This window comes from Meles meles, chromosome 8, assembly GCF_922984935.1.
Source record: "Meles meles chromosome 8, mMelMel3.1 paternal haplotype, whole genome shotgun sequence".
In the NCBI taxonomy this organism is placed as follows: Eukaryota; Metazoa; Chordata; class Mammalia; order Carnivora; family Mustelidae; genus Meles; species Meles meles.
Window position 1 is genome coordinate 66,731,860 of NC_060073.1, and position 21,601 is coordinate 66,753,460.

Here is a 21,601-nt window from a genome sequence, read left to right on the forward strand (position 1 = left end):
TATCACCCAAGCACCATGAATGGAGAATAATGCTTTAGATAAGAACAGCCATAACTAGGAACATTTGTTATAAAAGGCAGCCATAGGGGGTACCTAGGTGGCTCAGTGGGTTAAGCCTCTGTCTTCGGTTCAGGTTGTGATCTCTGGGTCCTGGGATCGAGCCCCGCATTGGGCTCTCTACTTAGCGAGGAGCCTGCTTCCCCCTCTCTCTCTGCCTGCCTCTCTGCCTACTTGTGATCTCTCTCTCTGTCAAATAAAATCATTTAAAAAAAAAAAGGCGGCCATAGAATGCCAAGATTTACTTGTAGATTTCCCTCTGTTAATAAGAGAAGTAATCACTTTCCTTATTTCTAACCAAATCTGATTTTGAGGACACTGGTGAAGGGACATCAGAATGTCTGTCTACTTTTGTGACAAGTTGCCTTGTTACAGACTGGAGGGTGAAGAGCACTGAAACTGTAGTAACAAATCCAAGGATCTGCTACTTTCCTGCTATGGGAACTGGGGAAGCTCTGTTCTCTGCAAAGTCCCGGTTTACTTCATCTAACTCCTTCCTGCTCTCTAAGACCTTCCTTAAGTCTTAGAGATTCAGGTAGGGTAGCAAATGCCAGACACTGTCAGAACCCTGAATTTATTTACATATTAATTACTTTTAGAGGCATTTGTGCATGTGCTACATCTGTGTCATTAAAAATGTGTTGTATTTGTATTACTATAAATCTGTGTGGCTCAAAGGTAGTATATACCCCCATAGGTTTCCAATAAAGATAGAACCTCACAACCTTTGAAGGAAAGAAAAGAAGAGAGTCTTTGTAACATCCAGTTTAAACTCAGGCAGTTCAGATTGAGAGATACGTTGTCATAAATATTTCCCTAAATAATTTCAGGTATAAGAATGGATCATTTTGATTTTGGTGAGTATGGACAAGTTAAAATCCCTTATTTTTTTTTCTTTTGTTTAAAAATTTCATATTTGGGGGGCGCCTGGGTGGCTCAGTGGGTTAAAGCCTCTGCCTTCGGCTCAGGTCATGATCCCAGGGTCCTGGGATCGAGCCCCACATCGGGCTCTCTGCCCAGCAGGGAGCCTGCTTCCATTCCTCTCTCTCTCTGCCTGCCTCTCTGCCTACTTGTGATCTCTGTCTGTCAAATAAATAAAATCTTTAAAAAAAAATAAATTTCATATTTGATATGTACCCTAGAAGCTATCAAGTTAAATTTTTAATTACGAAGTAAAAGATACATTCAAAACTTATGGCATAAAAAAAATCACTTAAACATCAATTTAATATAAAAAATCAATTTAAGTTCACATATTACATCATTAAATTGGTTCAAATATCCTAGTATGTTAAATATCAGATCTTCTAAAGTTCTGATAGGTTTGTAATAAAATTAACCCCTTTTTAAAATTGAAGTTTAGGCTGATGACATCAGAATTGCTCTGATGAGTGAGAGTAACTCTATGGTTATTATGAGGTTAGAATACTTATAGAATTATATAATAACATATATAGGTTAGGGGAGGGTCTGGTACATTGACTGAGGACTTGCTATGCAGCATACCAAGGATATCTCCCCAGAGCAATATACCTTGATAATACAAGATTGTTGCCTGCAGGCAGATACCTTTAGACTCACAGTCTAAAGGGTATCTGTGGTGGGGCAGAAGGTGGGACAGATAAATAAAAGGATAATTCTGATTAAACTGATAATGTTCTGTATGACAGATGTAACCACAATGATATGATTACATAGAAAACAGGCACTGAACCTTGAGTGGCTGTAAGAATAGTCTCTTTTCTCCGTGCCCCAGTTTCCTCAGAAACTACCTCATAGTGTAGTCATGAGGAATAAATGAGATAATATCCGTGAACTACTCTGCACAGTGTAGATACTATTTAAAAAAATTAAAGGGATCTGATGGTGAGATCTAGAGAAGGAAGAGCAAGAGTGTGTTTAGGCTATGCTCAAGTTCTTTTTGGCAGGAGGATCAGATGTGAGGAGTGAAGCTGAAAGCTGTGGCTATGGAGAGTTGTCATGGTGAGCACAGCAGACCATCCTAAGGCTATTGGGTTTTACCCTGAGTGTAATGAGAAGCAATGGAAGGATTTTATTTATTTATTCATTTATTTATTTATTTATTTATGATTTATTTATTCATTTTTAGAGAGAGAGCGCATGAGCAGGTGGGGCAGAGGGAGAGAGAATCCCAAGCAGACTCCGTGCTGAGCGTGGAACCTGACTCAGGACTCCATTTCAGGACCTGGAGATCATGACTGGAGCAGAAACCAAGAGTTGGATGCTCAGCTGATTGTGCCCTCCAGGTACCCCACAAGAGGACTGTAAATCAGGTAGTGAGCTGGAAAGACCAGAACCAAGGAACCCAGTGAAGATTCCTGTGATATTACAACTAATAAAAGCTGGCGACCTGAACTAGGGAGGTGAAGAAGTAGTAAGGAGGTAGAATCCACAGATCTTTAGGAAAGGTGGTTACAGGTTGAAAAGATAGGGATCTCAGTGTGATTCTCAAGTGTCTGGCTTCTATGTCTTGGGGGTTAGAGGAGCCATTCACTAGCAGAGAGCCTGGAAGGGGAGGAGGAGGAGAAGGCGTCTGTTGTGGCCAAGATGGACCGTGCACATGGAACCTGGTCTGTCTGGGCAGTCGGGGACACACAACTGGTGACCACTCACTCCAGGGCCTGAATGGATGGTGTCCTGGTGGCTGTACCAGAAGCAAAAGAGAGATGATGGGATATTGCTGTCCTTGATTTGGGTGTGTGGAACTGAGGGCCAAGTATGGGTTAGAGGGCTCATTCAGGGAATAAGCCCAAAGCTGGATGGAGCTCAGTGCAGAGCAGCAAAATTAAATAAAGCCCCCAAAAGAGGGAGTTAGGGAAAGGGGAAAACAGAATCCTGGAAGGTCTTTGGAGCTGCCATTGTCTTCCACGTGTGTAGGTCCCTCCTGAGGAAGGCAGCCTCATGAGGCTCCTCCTGCTGAGTCACTGAGATCCGTCACATGGGTCTCAAGCAAACACAAGCCAGCTACCTGTCCTATAGGGATCAGCCCAGGGTCTGATGTCTGGGCCAGTAATGTACTGCCTGGAAACAAGGAGGTCATTACTGTTCCTTATCCCTACCACCATCCCAACATTGTGTGGAAAGGAGGTCACTAAGAACACTTGATATTAGATAGTGGCAAATGTATTCACACACGGACTCTCTTGGAAAGGGTAAACAGACAGGTCCCATAGGTAAGAGTTTACTGAACCACGCTGAGCTGCTCCCTGAGTGTTGGAGTCCAGAGTGATTTTTCTAGCAGTGAAAGCGATGATACCACACTTGTCTCATGCCCGGTATTTGCGTGCAATCAATCTCATTATTATCCACTTTTACCGGAGGAAAAAACTGAGGCTCAACATGTAACATTGTTATAAAAGCCAAAAATCAAACTCATTCATTGTGTAGCTAGAACTCCTAGTCTGCAGCTAAATGGGATATTTTTCCTACTATTCTACACTGCCTTGCCAATACTTTGATAAATATAATTCAATCAGCTGTCTATGGTAAGTTTTATTAAAATGTCAAGAGGCTTACCAGTCAGAATGAAAATGCAGGATAAAAAACATATTTGTGGATTTTACTAAACCCCACACTGTTGGAATATAATTCCTACTGTTCAACAAATCCAGGTTCTCTCATCTCTATTCTATTGTGCTAAGAACACAAAGTGATAGGAGGAATAATGTTTTCCTTTTTCTCTGCTCAAGCTTGGAGCTTAAAACCGGACACAGCATGCTGCTTTTGGTCCCAAAGCCAGGGAATTTGATAGCTACCACACTAATACATTTTGCTTCCCCAGGTTTGGAACAACTGGCTACCCTCTACGGTAAAACTTTATCTGCCTGTTTTCCCTTTTCTGCAAAAACCACAAATCATAACATGTGGTTATTTTTTATTATCATTAAATGCCCCCAAACTCCTAATCTCTGGTAAGAAAACATGAAAGGAAGCCCAGACAGAAATCGGTTCTTGCATTGCCCTGCTCTAGTCCCACACCAAGGCTTTCAGGAGGCAAAAGTTGGCATTATCAGGGGCCTCAAAGGCACACCAGTTGCCGGGACGTATATCAAGGAACAAAGTGAAATCTTTCCTGAACAAGCGATTATCAAATTACAAACCTGTCACCAGCGCTTCCTGGGAAGGGTCAGCACCTTCCCTTGTTCCCGACAGACAAAGAATGTGTGACAGGCAGATCAATACTTCAGTTAACTAAACAGCTGGCTAATAACAGCACTGACAGCGCACAAAGGTTGGGTTAAAGACAATGAAATGAAAGTGCCTTTTTATGGACTTTTTTTTTTTCTCTATTCAGCAGCTTGGTGGGTCCTGCTTTTTCTTTTTTCTTTCCCTTTTTCTTTCACTACACGAGGCTGACGGTGACTCTAAACTCAACTATAAAAGGAGAGGAGCCATAACTCCCAGCTAATGATGTACATGGGGGGCATGCTTCCTCAGGAACAAAGGAGTGGCAGAGGAGGGGAGGGAAGCCAACTGAGTGATCAGCTTCCTGCGGATGACGGAGGAGGCCCAAATCAATTGTCATTAACTAATCACTCTTCTCCTTTTGTCAGCATAAATTGGTTCATCCAGTGTGTTTTCCAAGCGTGTCAGGTGAATTGCATTAAAAAGAATAAACAGCACTCTTTTTCCATACACTCTGTCGAAAATCTTAACAGCTTAATTGTTGTTCTGCTGATTAGAAAGGCAGCACAGGGTGGTAATTAAGGGCCAGGTCTGGGACTACTCAGATTTGAAGTGTCCTCCATCACCTCCTAGCGATAGGGCTGGGAGCAAGTTTCTTATCCTCTCTGTGTCTCAGTTTCCTTACCAGCAAAATGAGAACAGTCACGGTGGTATGAGAATTTTTAAAAAAGGTAACATCAATTTTCTTTTAAAGATTTTATTTATTTACTTGAGATAGAACAAGAGCCAGAGAGCGAGAGTGCACAGGGAGAGGGAGAAGATTTTCCTCGATTTTAAAAAGTAAAATAAAGATGTGATGTAAATTGCTAGGTATGGTGACCGGCACACAGTGAGATAATACACATGTGATGCAAAGCGGTCAGTCTTTTCCCACTGACAGGTGGGAGCCATAAAAACATGGGGCTGCATCTCTTCAATGTACAATACTCAGATTCTCAAAAATAACTCATTTAGGGGCACCTGGGTGGCTCGGTCAGTTAAGCATCTGCCTTTGGTTCGGGTCATGATCCCTGGGTCCTGGGATCGAGCCATGCATCAGGGTCCCTGCTCAGCGGGGAATCTACTTCTCCCTCTCACTCTGCCTGCTGCTCCCCCTACTTGTGCTCTCTCTCTCCTTCTCAAATAAATAAAATCTTAAAAAAAAACCCAAAACTCATTTAATCAGCAATATCAATAATTCTAGCATTTTCCTCTACAAAGCATCATGGTTATGAAGCACTTTCCCAACCAAGAGCATTTTTACTTGTCAGAAAATCTGCGAAGGGAAATATGTCTGGAATTGGAATAGCAGAAGAGGAGACTGAATCTGAATGAGATTGTGTATCCGGTCAGTGTCCTCAACCACAAGTTGTAGACCCAACCCTGTGAATGGGGGTACAACATTCAGCTGCAGTAATCAGACCTCGGTTTCACTCTTTGCTTCCCAAATTCCTCGCTGTGTTAACATGGACAACTTGCTTAACTTCTCTATGCCTCACTCTCCTTATGTGCAAAAGAGGATACCAATCTTCATCTATCTCAGAATTGTGGTAATGAGTGATAAAGACATGAAATGAAACACGGAACAGAAAACTTGGTACTTAAGAAGTATTCAGTAGGGGTACCTGGGTGGCTCAGTGGGTTAAGCCTCTGCCTTCAGCTTAGGTCACGTTTTCGGGGTCCTGGGACCAAGCCCCACATCGGAGCAGGGAGCCTGCTTCTACTCCTGTCTCTCTGTCTGCCTCTCTGCCTATTTGTGTTCTCTCTCTCTGTCAAATAAATAAATAAAATCTTAAAAAAAAAAAAGTATTCAGTGAATGTTAGCTGTTCCCTCTTCATTATTATTATTATTATTATTTTTTTTAAAGATTTTATTTATTTATTTTGACAGAGAGAGAGATCACAAGTAGGCAGAGAGGCAGGCAGAGAGAGAGGAGGAAGCAGGCTCCCTGCGGAGCAGAGAGCCCGATTCGGGACTCGATCCCAGGACCCTGAGATCATGACCTGAGCCGAAGGCAGCGGCTTAATCCACTGAGCCACCCAGGCGCCCCTATTATTGTTATTATTTACCTTCATCATTGTTAGTTAGGTAAAGTGCTTAATAGGGGCATTATTTAAAAAAATATATCACAAAATGTGGTATCTTCTACTCTACTCTCTTTCCTCCTCTTTTCTGGCCACATATTAAATGCAATTAACAATCAGTAAAATATATATGAGCAATCATTCTCTGGTTATGAATGAAAATTTTGATAATTTGGTCTATGTTATTCAGTCTCTTGTGAATCAGTCCCCTTGAACTTCACTCTGGTGGCTTATGCTAATAAAGTGGAGTTTCTCCAACTGCAAAGCAAAACTCAGACACCTGGCCAGTTAAGCCCTGCTTCCTGACCCATCATCTCTTTCTGTTAGGTAGGAGAAAAATATACCACTCTTGATGGATGTCATTCAACCAACACATAGTCATTAAATGTTTACTATGTGCTAGACATTGGATCAGGAGCAAAGATTAAAATGGTAAATGCAACGAACCTTCTATATTTGATATGTATATGATGGGCCATAACTTAGTGGAGAGAATTAATCAAATAACTATCTGACCATAGCATGGTAAAGGCTAAGAGGAAAGTGACCTGGTGTCACATGAACAATCAGGAGACTCATATGGGTCCCCAGCAAGGCTTCCCTGAGGATGTCTCATTCGAGTGGGTTCTGACAGGTGAGTAGGAGTTAGCTGAAGGGTTGCAATGACCCAGGGGTGCCAAGGACATGGAGCATTTAAGGAACAGATAAGGGTATGGCAAGAGTACAGTGTCTGAGCTGAGTCCTCTACTGACCATGATAGAACATTGATTATTTGTCCCAAGAGGAACAGGACGCTGATGAAAGTCATAAGTATGTGAAGACGGGGGTGGAGGAAATGAACACGATTTGCATTTTGCAAAGATCACTCTGGTGGTGAAGCACAGAGGAGAGGAGGGTAGTGAGTGCAGGGAGACAGAGTAGGAAGGCATTTCTGTGTGCAATCATTTCATAACTCCTCACAAAAATGTTGTTCTTATTACAGTTTTAAACACAAGGTACCTACATTTCACAGGCATGAATCTACTTTCTCTGGGTCCCAGAACTGGTAAGAAGCAGCTGGAAGACTGGGTTATCAGAGACAGAGAGACCTGGATTCAAATGGTGCCCTAAAGCAGACTCTGTGGTCCCATCTTCCTCACTGCACTTGTCAGGGTGAGCTTGCAGGTGGAAATCGGGCTCCTCTCAACAGAAAGGGATGTAAGTCAAGTCAAGTCCCCTACTCTTTCATGTGACACCTACCTACACAGATGCATGCACACATGAATTCATAGACACTAACAGATACATTTTTTTTAAAAGAAGGAAAATATATAAATAAAATGAAAGTGGCTTAGAGCAAAGTGGTCCTCCTGTAGGGGTAAGCAGGATGGGAGGTATCTCCCTGCACCCCCACATGGCTTCTGTGGATGAACTCAGCTCACTGATCAGTTTCCCCCATCTGTGCTTTTCTCCTCAAAGCCCAGCCACTGTGCCTTCATTCAGGCTGAACCCTCTGTCTGGAAAGCCTGGCCCCTGCCATCAATTGGCAAGCATCTCTCCATCTTTTATAATCATCTCACATTACAGACACTCACTTAGCAGAAGAGATCATGGAAAATCAGGGGTTAGGCGCCTCACTCAAGGTCACGCTAGTGCCAGCTAGTAAGATGAGGGTTTATCATCTGCCCAGTGTGCCTTTCCCTGCCACAATACAGGAAATGATGCACACTCATCAGTCAGGAAAGGTTATCGGTAATTTTTCATTACTTACATATGTTACTTTAAGAAATGTAAAACTATTTAACCAACATTGATTGTATGACTGTGAGAGGTACAGATTATATGGGCAGCTTGGTATATAAACCAGAATATAAGCTTTGGAGCCACATAAACTTTGTTTCTTATTCCTGGTTTCCCTGCTGTCCCCGGGTGACCTAGGGCAACTTCTTTGAGTCTTGATTTCCTTCAAGAGCTCTGTCCCCTCTTTCGAAAGTATACTCGGGGTGTCTGGAGGTGAAAGGGTGGGGGCTGAGTTGATAGAATTGACGTGATATTTAAGTGAAAGAGCAAGGCTTGGGGTCTCCAGGGCTGGACTCTAGAGTGGGATATGTTCCCATGAGAAGAGAGAAGAAGGGCAGGCTGGTAAGAAACATACAGAAGACCTCCTAAGGGACCTGCTCTCAAGACAGAACCCTAAACCAGCCAGGCAAGTGCCAGCTCTGTTCCAGCAGGCAGGGTCCCTACCGGAGCTGGGGTCCTGCAGGGCTGTGGCCTCTCTGGGAAGGTTCCTGAATGAGTAGTTAGAACAGCTCAAGTACCAAAACTTAAGGTGCATCTAGAAGATATACAGGAAGATGTGTGCAAATAATCTGTTAATCAATTTTAGTGGTGAGCATAGGCTAACATATAAACTTGTTGAATCCCTATGTTGTACACCTAAAAACTAATATAATATTGTGTGTCCATTATACTCAAATAAAAATATGTGAGAATATTCAGAAAAATGAAATCTAGATAAAAAGAGTACATTTTCATGAATATAACTAGTATAACCACACAATCAAGTGTAGAAAAAAGACACATTATTTAATTAAAAAAAGATTTTATCTTTGAAAGAGAGAGAAAGTATGTGCAAGCAGGGGTGGAAAGAGAGGGGGAGCGAGAGGGACAAGCCAACTCTGTGCCAAGGGTGAAGCCAAACTCCAGACTCCCTGTGGGCTCGGGGCTCAATCCCAGGACCCTGAGATTTACCCAAGGCTAAATTGAGAGCCGGAGGCTTCAACGACCAAGCTACCCTGGCACCCCAGTTCATTTAATTTTTTTAATCTAATTAAACACAGCTTTGAACATGACATTTTTTTTTTTTTTAACATGACTTTAAATACATCTTTGATCTCAAGAAGCTGAGAGAAAATCCAGTATCAGTAACTACTGGAATCTGTTGCCCTCAAGGCTTTGAAAGTTTCCACCAGTCTTAGCCTTTAGATAGGGCCCTTAGGACTTCAGACCAAATCAGCCAGGCTATAAAAGGCAGTTGCCTAGGACCTCGGACATTCAAGTTCAGGAGTTCTCCCCCTTTTATGTTGTGCTGGCCCATGGGCCTCTGCTGAGGCTGCGAGGCCTGCTGGCTGGGTCCAGTCTTCTTGGTCTCCCAGGCTTGGCAAAGGTGTTGCTGCCTTTGGTGGGTGGGGGGCCCAACGGAAGGCTGAGGGGTTTCTGGAACACCTAGGACTTGCAGTCCTAGACCTCTGTGGCCTTCTTCATGTCTTTCAGAATCTTCTCCAGTTTCTGCCTTTTTTTCCCCCATGGTTTCTGCCTTTTTAATATCTCAGACGGGTCCCTTCTTTCCTATTACCTTAGTTACAACTCTAAAAGCCTTTTAATTCGTTCCCCGTCTAAACAATGAGTATAATCACCTTAAAGAATGGGCTCTCCTAAAAGCCAAGAAGAGCAGGCTCCCCTGGAGGAAGAGAAGAATTGTTGGCCTCCTCAGGTTCAGAAAGAGACAGTGGCCGTCAGCCTCCATTCTTTCCGTCTGTTTTTACTCTTCAGAGGAAACAAAACACAATTAACATCTCAGTAAATTATCTTGACACAAGAAGTGCCAGAGTTTTGAATGATCTAATTTTTTTAAAAATTGTGATTAAAATACACACGAGATAAACTTTACCAATCTTAACCATTTTTTTTAAAGATTTTATTTATTTATTTGACAGACAGAGATCACAAGTAGGCAGAGAGAGAGGAAGAGAAGCAGGCTCCCTGCTGAGCAGAGAGCCAATGCAGGGCTCGATCCCAGGACCCTGGGATCATGACCCAAGGCTTCAACCCACTGAGCTACCCAGGTGCCCCACAATCTTAACCATTTTTAACTGTAGAATTAGTGATGAGTACATTTACATTGCTGTGCCACCAATCTCCAGAACTTCTTTTGTCTTACAAGGCAGAAACTACCTAGTAAACAATTCCCTATTTCCCCTCCCTCCCAGCTCTGGCAACCACCATTCTACGCTGTTTCTGTTACGTTGACAACTCTAGGTAACTTATATAAATGGAACTGTAGAGAATTTGTTTTCTGTGATTGGTGTATTTTACTTGGCATAGTGTCTTCAAAGATTCATCCATGCTGTAGCATGTGCTCAAATTTCTATCATTATTAAGGCTGGATAACGATTCATTTGTTTGCTTAGGTCACATTTTGCTTATCCATTCATCCACTGATGGACACTTGGGTTGCTTCTACCTTTGGGCTATTGTAAATAATGTTACGAACATGCGTGTACAGAATGATTTAATTTTAACACACAAAGAGTCACTTTAGGAGTATTTGTGTCATAACCTAACTTTTGGACAGTAACATGCCAGAGTTCGCGTACTCTTGTGTCACGGAAATGGCGGCAGGAGAAGGAACTGAAGGCATTAAGTACTTTCCAGGCCCAGAGGAGTAGCTTCCAACACACCCACTTCCGGGGCAGCTGGGAGGATTAAAGCAAGTAGCAGAGGGAAAGCGCCAGGCGCGTAGTAGGACTTCCACATACTTGCATTCCCCTTTCCTTCCCTTTGAACTTGCCTTGCTCTGAGTGCAGATGGCTGGGGAGTACGCAGGACCCACGGCTGCTTATAGCGCATCAAATATTCTGAAAACGATTAGATTGCATATTCTGCCTTCTGTATAGTCAAAACATTTAAAATACCATTAAACCTCTGCTTTCCCAGCTCTGTGGGTTCCTGCAACCTACAGCTCGCAAAATTTCTGTGTCTGCAGGGGTTCATAATATACTCTGGTCTCGACGCTGCGCTGCGCATGTCTCTACAACGCGGTTATGGGGAAGAATGCCGTGCACTCGCCTCTTATTTTGAGATGACAGTTTTGTGTGACATTTATCTCTCCCCTTGATTATGTATTTTTGCTCCCTGTGATCATTTTTGCATGGGGATGGCAAGGGTCTGTGAAAGTTCTGTAATCTAGTTTATTTAGATTTTTGATTTTTAGATTTTGTCCTACGGGCATCTAGTGTAGCAGAAAACCAGAAGCTCCCATGGTGCAAGGGACAAAGAGAAGAGAAGGAAAAGAAAAGGCATTTATTAGTAGACACCATTTATGGAGGCACCTCCTGTGTCCTAGAGCCCTTGCTGGGCACTTGACCGCTAACCTGTTAATGCTGCTTGAGAATCGGAAGTTAAGTTGACTAGACTTAGTGGTAAGTAACTTATCTGCTTGGGGTGAGGTTCAGAACCTGGTCCTGGCTAGCTACTCTCCAAGGTGCTCTGTCACATGACCAGCAGAGAGCAGGAAGGTCAGACTGAGCAAAAAATGAAATAGGCAAGAGAGGTGGCTATCCCCTCATGGTCCCTTGAAAGGCTCCCCTTTAGGACTTCAGGCGTGTCATCCTGCCTACAACTCTGGGGCTGGGCTCCTTTTGACGGCCCGCCTCCTCCACCTGGCGTCGCACTACTTCCGCAAATATCCTTCCAGGCTCACCTCTCACCCCCACACAGGGTAAAGGAGGGCTCCTGATTTTTTTTTTTTTATTAAGGATGCATTTATTTATTTGAGAGACAGAGACAGACAGAGACAGAACAAGCAGGGGGAAAGGCAGAGGCAGAGGGAGGAACAGACACCCACTAAGCTGGGAGTCTGACTCGGGCTCGATCCCAAGACCTGGAGATTGTGACCTGAGCCAAAGGCAGATGCTCAACCATCTGAGCCACCCAGGGGCCCAAAAAAGGAGGATTCTTGATTACCCCAGCTTCTCTCAAACCTCTAAGCCTAGCTGTAGCATCCTTCCTTCACCTGCATCCATTCCCCTCTCTCCACTTATGTCCTTAATCCTTTCCTTTTCTTTTCTTTCTTTTTTTTTTTTTAATTTTATTTATTTATTTATTTGACTGACAGAGGTTACAAATAGGCAAAGAGGCAGGGAGAGAGAGAGGAAGAAGCAGGCTTCCTGCTGAGCAGAGAGCCTGATGCGGGGCTCAATCTCAGGACCCTGAGATCATGACCTGAGCCGAAGACAGAGGCTTTAACCCACTGAGCCACCCAGGCGCCCCTTAATCCTTTTCTTAAGACTAACTGTAAATTCGTTCCCTTAGTAATACCTCCCTCTTCTCTTCCAGGAAGAGCTGGGCTAGCTGTTCCTTCCCAATCCTTCCACATGTCATTGTGGTTATCTCTGTGTGAAGATTCTTAGAGGGTACTACTGTAATTCTCTGTGTCCAGGATTCCGTACTCCACTGATGGCACCTCCAGAGCTCAGGAAGAGTTTATGGAATGAATGAATGAATGAATGCGTGAATGGGTGAATGAATGAATGGTTGAGGGAGCAGCTGAATGGATGAGTGACTTCTCCATCCCCGCAGCCTGAAGCCAGATCTGTACCAGGGCAAGCGAACAGATGAGTGTGTGAATAAGTCTAAGAGTGAAGAAAATGAAGCAATTTCACAGTGGGATGGGGATTGGATCCCTGCTCTGACCAACATGCTGTGACCACAGGCGGACATAGGAAGTGGCAGGCAGAGAGAAACTCTCCTGAGACAGCTTCTGTGAACCTGCCATAGAATTTAGTGACAGATGGTACTCAAGCAGCTTCTCAGGGAAAAGAAAAAAATCAATTGACCTAAAAAAAAAAAAAAAAAAAAAAAAAAAAAACCAAACAAGCCAAAAACACCTGAAAGAGGATTAAAATATTAAAAGACAGTGTGTGCCAGTATGATTCTGTTGCTGAGGCTTTCAGCAGCACCTAGTAGAAATCTCTAGTATAGGTCCCTCAAGCCTCCACCATTTTCCATTTCATATAGAACAACATTCTCCAAAGCACTGTCCCCTGTCCAGTTATATCAGGCAGCCACATCCTTCCCTGTAGCTGCACAGATAAATCACATCCCTGCTTTGTGTGGTCAACAGCACATTTCAGTAAAGGCAGCCTGAGGGAGGAGAAAAAGGCCACCTTGGCCTTTACAGAGAGCTAAGTGCAAACCCAAACTAGTCCACTCAACTAGCTGAAGGATCCCGGGCAAATTTCCATAATGGCTCCTTATCTGTTAATGTCTTCTTATCTATAAAATGGGGAGAACTTCCCTGGTCTTCACTGACAGGAGGACTAAATGGTTTTTAGCAGCTAATTCTTGGGTGAGGAGGGGGTAGACAGCAGTGAACGCAATCTGGAAGAGAAAGACTTGAGTTGCAATCTTACAATTTTGGAAAATTCTCATAACTTTTTAAAAGGATTTTCATTATTTCTCATTTGTTCTTTGGAAAAGACTTGCAATTCAGGCTCCTGGGGTGAGATTTTCAAGCAGGAGCATAAACTATCTCAGACTTGGAACCTCTGCCCTGTTCATTCTCTAGGTATTATGCACTCCTCTGTCTTTTTCTTTTATTTACTTCTTTGAATTTCATTCATTCCTTCATTCATTCAATAATTCATTCATCCAGCAATTAATTAATGAGTACATCATTTAGTCACTTAATTTCTCTCTCCTTCCTTTATTAAACATATAGTGAATACTTCCTCTGGGTAGGTGCTGTGGTAGGCACCTGAGAAACAGTCACAATCCCAATCTTTAGGAAACTCATTCTCCACAGGATGACAAGACACCTGCACACACATACACATGGTTATAAACAAAGTGGTGGGTACTACAACAGATGCATGATCAGGGAATTGTGGTAGCAGAGAGGGCTGTGTGATTACACACTGCCTGGGGAGAAGCAAGGCGGGCTTTCAAAGAGGTGGTGGTAGCCAATCTCCAGGTTCATCTTCAGTAATTAGTGCCAGTGGTTTCCTTAGAAAAGTTCTTTTTTTTTTTTAAAGATTTTATTTATTTATTGGAGAGAGAAAGAGAATGAGAGAGCATGAGAGGAGAGAGGTCAGCGGGATAAGCAGACTCCCTGCTGAGTAGGGAGCCTGATGTGGGACTCGATCCTGGGACCCTAGGATCATGAACTGAGCTGAAGGCAGTTGCTTAACCAACTGAGCCACCCAGGCGCCCCTCCTTAGAAAAGTTTTTTTGCTGGTGGCCCCCCATACGTGATTATAAGGCAAAATACTAGTTATCCATTGCCTTGGTGAAAGATTAGGTAATTTTATGGTCTTTTTCATAGAGGACTGGGTGTTGGAGAGATGACAGATTAATTTGCAAAAGGATTTAAGATTCCTTAGAGGATAAGGGTACATGACTCCCATCCCTATTTCAGAAATTTAAAGATGGAGAATTCTTAGACAAGATTTGCTAAGGGGAATTCACCAGGAAAGCAGGGGAGTGTGGCTAGTGACCCCAGCTCATCACAGGGCTAGGGGTGTGGGAGAGTTGTGGGTCCAGTACTACCCAGGTTGAGTCTGGAGCTCTTCAGTCTTCAGTAACCCTGACTCCGTGTCTTGTTTGTGCAAGCAATAAATGAACATTAATGCATGAGCCACAAAATCTGTAAACGCGGTGCTAATGTAAGAAACCTCCATTGTACGAGCAGAAATCCTGCCACTTGTTTCAGTCAGGGTCCAAAGAGGCAAATAGAAACCATGCCAGTCTAAATATGGAGAATTTGTTATGCAGACAATAGAACACTTGGATGCTGAGTAGAGCATTATGGAGTGGCCTAGAGATTAGCAATAGCAGATGAAACAAGGGAGGGAAATTAGGAGGTGTTTTCTAACCCTAAGAGCCTAAGGCAGAGGAGAGGGAGAAGCACCCTGGCTTCTTCCTTTCACCTTCTTCCATTCTCCCCTTAGGGCCCCCCCACCCCCATTGGCTAAAGTCAGTGAGAAGCCAGCAGAGAAAGAGGCCTGGAAACTCCCACCTGCTGTGATGAGCCCATCTACACTGTGATTCAGAGCCAAGCAGGGGACAGGTGAGAATGGGGTGAAGACTGGCTCACAAGGGCATCTTTTTTTTTTTTTTTTTAAAGATTTTATTTATTTATTTGACAGATAGAGATCACAAGTAGAGAGGCAGGCAGAGAGAGAGAGAGGAGGAAGCAGGCTCCCCGCCAAGGAGCCCGATGCGGGGCTCGAACCCGGACCCTGGGATCATGACCTGAGCGAAAGGCAGAGGCCTTAACCCACTGAGCCACCCAGGCGCCCCTCACAAGGGCATCTTAATGGCACTGGACAAGTTCAGGCTGTACAGTGCCTGTGTTCCACAGCGACCCCATGTGGCAGACTCTGGTTCTCTCTGTTGGTTTTAATACATCCCAGAGTCCTCGGACAATCCATAGGCAACATGTGGGCTATCAGGGAAGAATTCAAGAGATGATATCAGGTTTCCTGTCAAGAAGTCATCTAGTGCGGGGCGTGGCTCAGTGGGTTAAGCCTCTGTCTTCAGCTCAGTGGGTTAAGCCTCTGTCTTCAGCTCATCGAGCCCCGCATTGGGCTCTCTGCTCAGCAGGGGGCCTGCTTCCTCCTCCTCCTCTCTCTCTCTCTCTCTCTCTCTCTGCCTGCCTCACTTCCTACTTGTGATCTCCGTCTGTCAAATAAATAAATAAAATCTTAAAAAAAAAGAAGTCATCTAGTGCTTGTTCAATTAACTGACAAAGTAAACTGTATTTGAATGTAATTGAAACCCAAGCTGGGAATGAGATCACATAGATTATGTGATAACATAGGAATGATTGTGCCTACTAATACTCTGAGTTCATACCGTATGCCAAGTGCTGTATTAAACACTCTACATAAATTAGGTCACTTAATACTCACTACAACCCTGTGAGGGTATATATTATTACCCCACGTTACATTTAAGGAAACTGACATTCAGTGACTTTTAGAAGGTCCTGTAACTCGTAAATAGCAAACATAGATTTCAATCTTAGTTCCCTTGGAATCCAAAATAAATGTTCTTATGCACTATGGTATATGGCTGCAAAGGAACAAAAGTAAATCCTTTGCATCCCAGTTAGAATGTGGCTCGTCTCCTTTCACTAGAAGGGGAGGATTCAAATCCCATGCAGTGGAGAAAAGGCCACATATTGCTAATGCAGTGTGACATCCCAGAAATTAGTACCAGGACCCTGCTCAAAATATATTTGCACGATGTGTAGCAGTATAGTCTTCTTATCTTCCGTAATGGGATAATCTGGTACTAGCTCTGCTCTCCCCGCTGCTGAAGAGAGAAGTTTGGTCCCCGGGAATGTAGCAAGGGAAATGGGCTGAAACCAACCAGAAGAGAATTTGAGCTGATTATCCTACAAAATATGTCTGAGCTCTGAGCTGTTACACTATGAGAGTCCCCCCAGGGATGGTGCAGAAGAGAAGCCCCATTGCCTTTAGCTCATCTGAGTAAGTGCTGTGTAAACACAAAGTATCCAGATGAGTGTCTCCCATCAGCTAAGGATTAGTGAGGGCTCTCTGGAGTTGGGAACCAGCGACCACTGCAGAAATAGATGGGGATGCGTCCTCATCTTGTAATAACAACACCCAGTGCAACAGCATGGTGAGACCACATGTAATTATCTCCCTTCAGCCTCTCAGTGGTCCTGCAAAGGACACAGGATCAACATTATTATCCCTGTTTTCTAAATAAAGAAACTGAGGCCCAGAAAACAGAGGTGATTCACTGAAAAATCACATAGGCTTTTAGTAGATGAGACAGGATTAGAACCTTGAGTCTTAAAACACAGGTTTAGACCTCATTGCCTTGCACTAATTACAGGAGGTATGGTGATGCTTTTATGTCTCTTGCATACCTCTCTGGGTCTTGGGAGTTGAAATGACAGACCGTCAAACAAGTCCTCTAACACAGGTGTTCTGAAGATAGATCAAGCTGTCTATGGTAGCCATGTCTGAATAAGCTGTAGATAACAAGATTATTCCAAGGAAAGGCCACTCACCCATAAGTCAGACCCACAGGACACCAGGAAGGCAGCTATAGAACATGGCAAGGAGGCCTGTACCACGCTCACCAGGAGCCATTCATTCCTAGGATCCACGCATTGCCAGCCTCTACCGTCACTGACACTCCAAGTATGGACTCCTGGGAAACTGCAGTCCCCTTTGCACCCCCATTCAGGCCTCACTGGACCCTTTTACAGCCCCGAGTCCTGTTAAAGGGGCTTCCCCCGGACGCTGTGGGCTTGTGAGCTGGGGCTTGCCAGCGTGGAGCGGGGGTGGGGGCGTGGGGGGGAGTAGAGGAGACTCCACGGAAGAGCAGCTGTTGCTTCCGCTGAGATGTGGCCAATGCACAGGAGATCACCAAGGATCGATCCTGGGCATGGGTTTGTCCCACACTGTCATTTTTCAGATTCAACTCATTTCAGTGAGCTAATAGTCATCAATGTGGATTTATTAACTTTTCTCAGGAGCCTGAGACCCAGAGAGGTCAGAATATTTTCACAGTGACCCAATGTGCTCATGGCAGAGCTGGGTTTATAAGACAGGACTCCTGACCTGGTACCTTTCCCCCACTCCCCCCATCTCTCTTGGAGAAAAGCAGCACAAAGCGGCCTTCATTATCTTATTTTCCTTGTCGTTAATGCTAGTTGTGAAAATGCCTGACACGGAGGTCTGTCATTTTTTATGTACAGGGGGAACAGTGACTAATGGACTACACTGTAATCATTGAGACTGTGCCTAAAAATTAGCTGACTAAATTTGTCAGATCTGACTCTGGTTTGATGAGCCCCAGTGAATCACAATTTCATTTGACATGAATGAATACTGAAACAGCTATTTAACCACAGGCAAGGCTAACCTATCTAATCTCGATGCTGTGATAGGCTGGGTCCTTCAACTTGGAACCCCGATAGAGGGCCTTCTGAGTCATGAGCAGAACTTCTGATTTTGAGCACCTGTTATATCCCAAGCGTTGCATGTCCTCTTGCATTTGTCACCACCTTTAACCCTCGCAACAGAATGAAAACTGTCATATTTGTTCTGTGGGTGAGAAAGTTGGGGAACAGAAATGTTAAGTAACCCATGCAAGGTTGTGCAGCTGGTTAAGGACAGGAAGTACAATTCATACCAGGTTTGTCATTTCCAAACCTCACGTTGTTTTCCCTAACCCAGGCTGCCAGAGAGAGAGTTTTGAAGAAAATATATAAAGAGCAGGGTTTCATATTTGGAAGGAGCTTTTTATCATAGCTCTATTTGGGGGTGGCCATGGGGCCTAAGGGTCTTCAATCAGAAGTTGTCAGAGAGGGGCACCTGGGTGGCTCAATGGGTTAAACCTCTGCCTTCTCAGATCATGAGATCATGATCTTCTCAGATCATGGGCTCAGGTCATGATCCCAGGGTCCTGGGATCGAGCCCCGCATGGGGCTGTCTGCTCAATGGGGAGCCTGCTTCCCCCTCTCTCCTGCCTGCCTCTCTGTCTACTTGTGATCTCTGTTTCTCTGTGTCAAATAAATAAATAAATAAATCTTAAAAAAAAAAAAAGAAGAAGTTGTCAGAGAAGCAGGAGAAGTAGAACTGATGGGGTGGGGAGAGGATCAGAGGACTAAGCAGGCTTTGGGGTGGGGGGGGGGGAAGGCAGCTCTACTGTCCTGCTGTGAAGAGTAGTGATGAAAGACAGTTCATGTAATCACTGTCATCAAAGCCACAATGAAATGCAAATTTACACTCTTTTAAATTGTAAAAATTAAGAAGCCTCTCAATATAATACTAAGTCATAAAGAGACTGTGGATCATTAGGATCTCTTATACTTTGCTGGTAAGAATGTGAATCGGTATTACCACTTAGGACAGTAATTTGGCATTACTCTGCAACATGAAGTGTTCATCATTTTTCTTCCCAATATATCTAAGAGAAACACAGATGTATAACAAAAGACATGTTCAAGAATGTTCACAGTGCTACTATCTATAGTTGTAAAAACTGGGACACAATCCAAATGCTACTCTCAGATAAAAGGAAAGCTAAAATATGGTATATTCTTATAGTGGAATATTATACAGAAGTCAAAGCAAATAGCTTATGGTCATACACTACAACAGAATGTTTCAGTAATACAATATTATGTAGAAAAAAAGCATATATATACACACACACACACACACACACACACTTTGTGATACCATTCTTTTTTTTTTTTTAAGATTTTTATTTTTTTTATTTGACAGACAGAGCTCACAAGTAGGCAGAGAGGCAGGCAGAGAGAGAGGAAGGGAAAGAGAAGCAGGCTCCCTGCAGAGCAGAGAGCCGATGCGGATGCAGGGCTCGATCCCAGGACCCTGGGATCATGACCTGAGCTGAAGACAGAGGCTTTAACCCACTGAGCCACCCAGGCACCCCTGTGATACCATTCTTAAAATAAAATTAAACCAAGCAAAAGAAACAAAAAATACTTTATATATAGGAAAACATGAGATTGATGAATTCAAGTTTCGGGACTGCATTGTCTTGGGTGGGAAGCAGAAGGATGAGATGGGTGAGGACTAAACTGCACATGTTGAGGTGGGTTTTCTTCACTATGGTAGACTGTCGTAGTAATGGCCTTACAGCATCCATGTCTCCCTTTATCCTCACTCTTGGGTAGTCCTTTCCCCCACTGACTATGGGCTTAATAATGATATGCTTTGGCCAATGGGATAAAACAGAAAACGGATGGAAACTGACTTGGAATATACTTCCACATTGAACTTGACCTCTCTTGCTGTGGATCCACTTAAACTAGCCTCATGGAGAAACATGGCTCAGCCAGCCCTGTCACCCCAGGCTGACAACCAGTAAAATCCAACAGTCAGCAGCAATCCAGACAGCTCTGAGTGAGGCAATCGTAGACCATCTAGCCAAATGTGCACAAATCTCAGGAGCCGCCCAAATAAGCCCAGGAGAATTGCTGAGCCATAGAATCATGAATTCATAAATCATTGTTATTTTTAGGTGCTGAATTTTGGGGTACTTTATTATATGGCAAAACCCAACCAATTTAGTTTTTATGTGGGGTGGGGATTTATTTTATAATAAACAAACAAATGAGAACCTTGTATGAATCAATGATGAGAGCATATACTGTGAGCCAAGGATTGCAATTAATCCAATTCTGTGCACCTGAGGCTCATTTAAAAATAAACAACAACAAAACAAAAACTCACCTCTTCGCTTGATGATTATATCAGCCTGCAAACTATTTTCCCTATCTAGAATTCTTTGCTCCTTGTGTCAGACTGCTGATTGATAACCCCTTCCAACTCTCAATTCATTCTACAACTAAATCCTCCCTAACGAGCCTAAGAGGAAGTGATGTGTGCAGATTCCCAGTCATCTTAATAAAGACTCTTGTCCTGAACTCTCTTCTCTCTTCTCCTTCTCAATTTCTGAAAATGGCAAGGGCTGGAAAATCCCAGATACCATTTTTGAGAAGAACAAACCTACCCTGCTGGCTTGGGCCCCTGGTGACTTTGTGGATTCAAAGGCTGCTTACCCTACTTACTTGAATTGCTACATGAGAAAGAAATCAATTTACATCTTGTCTGAAACACTGTAATTTGTGAGTCTTTGTTATAGTGCACTTTGGTTTCTGCTCCAACTAATAAACTCTTCCATACCAACCCCTACAATAAGATAGAGCAATCTTCCAGACACAATATTATTTTTCAAAAATGGAAATCCCTTTATTGTTTTTGTTTACTGTAAAAAGTTCAAGTAGAACAGAAATGTTTAAAAAAGGTGTAAATCCCAAGGATCCCAAGTGGCTTGGAATTTATCATTCCTTGTTTTTTAATACATATAAAATGGCACATGTCTCTACTGATGAGACTGTACTGTTCATACTGCGGTATAACTTAGGTGTTTATTCAACAATGTATCATGGGTCTCTTTCCACATCAACGCCAGGTCTGTATAGTAGTTCACTCAATGGATATTCCATATTTTATTCTAAAAGTTTCCTAGGTGGTTTTTTTAACTTTAAAAGTTCATTAAAAAGATGTCAGGAACATTCTTGCATGCTTGCATCAATTTTTTCATGTGCGCTTATCCAAATTATTTCCTCATGATCGTTTTAGGGAAAAAAAAATTTGGAAAAGAGGATATTGAGTGCATAAAATGCATACTTTTTGCGGTGAAATATCTTCTAGATCCCCCATTTCCCCTAAGATAGCAGCCAGACCCAACAGCCTGGCCTACTCCAGCAGGGCTCTTGCTTACTGAGCTCACACCAGCCCTGTGAGCTTGGTCCCCTGTTCCCCAGAGTGCTCTGCATGTTGGTCACACTGACTATATTTTTTTACTGAAGGCATCAAGCTACTTCACAACTTTGTCCATCTCCTGTTACTCCTTATGTCTTTATTTATATTTGCCTGTTCCATATGTCACACAAACACACACATACAGACACACACACACCCCCCTACCTTCTATT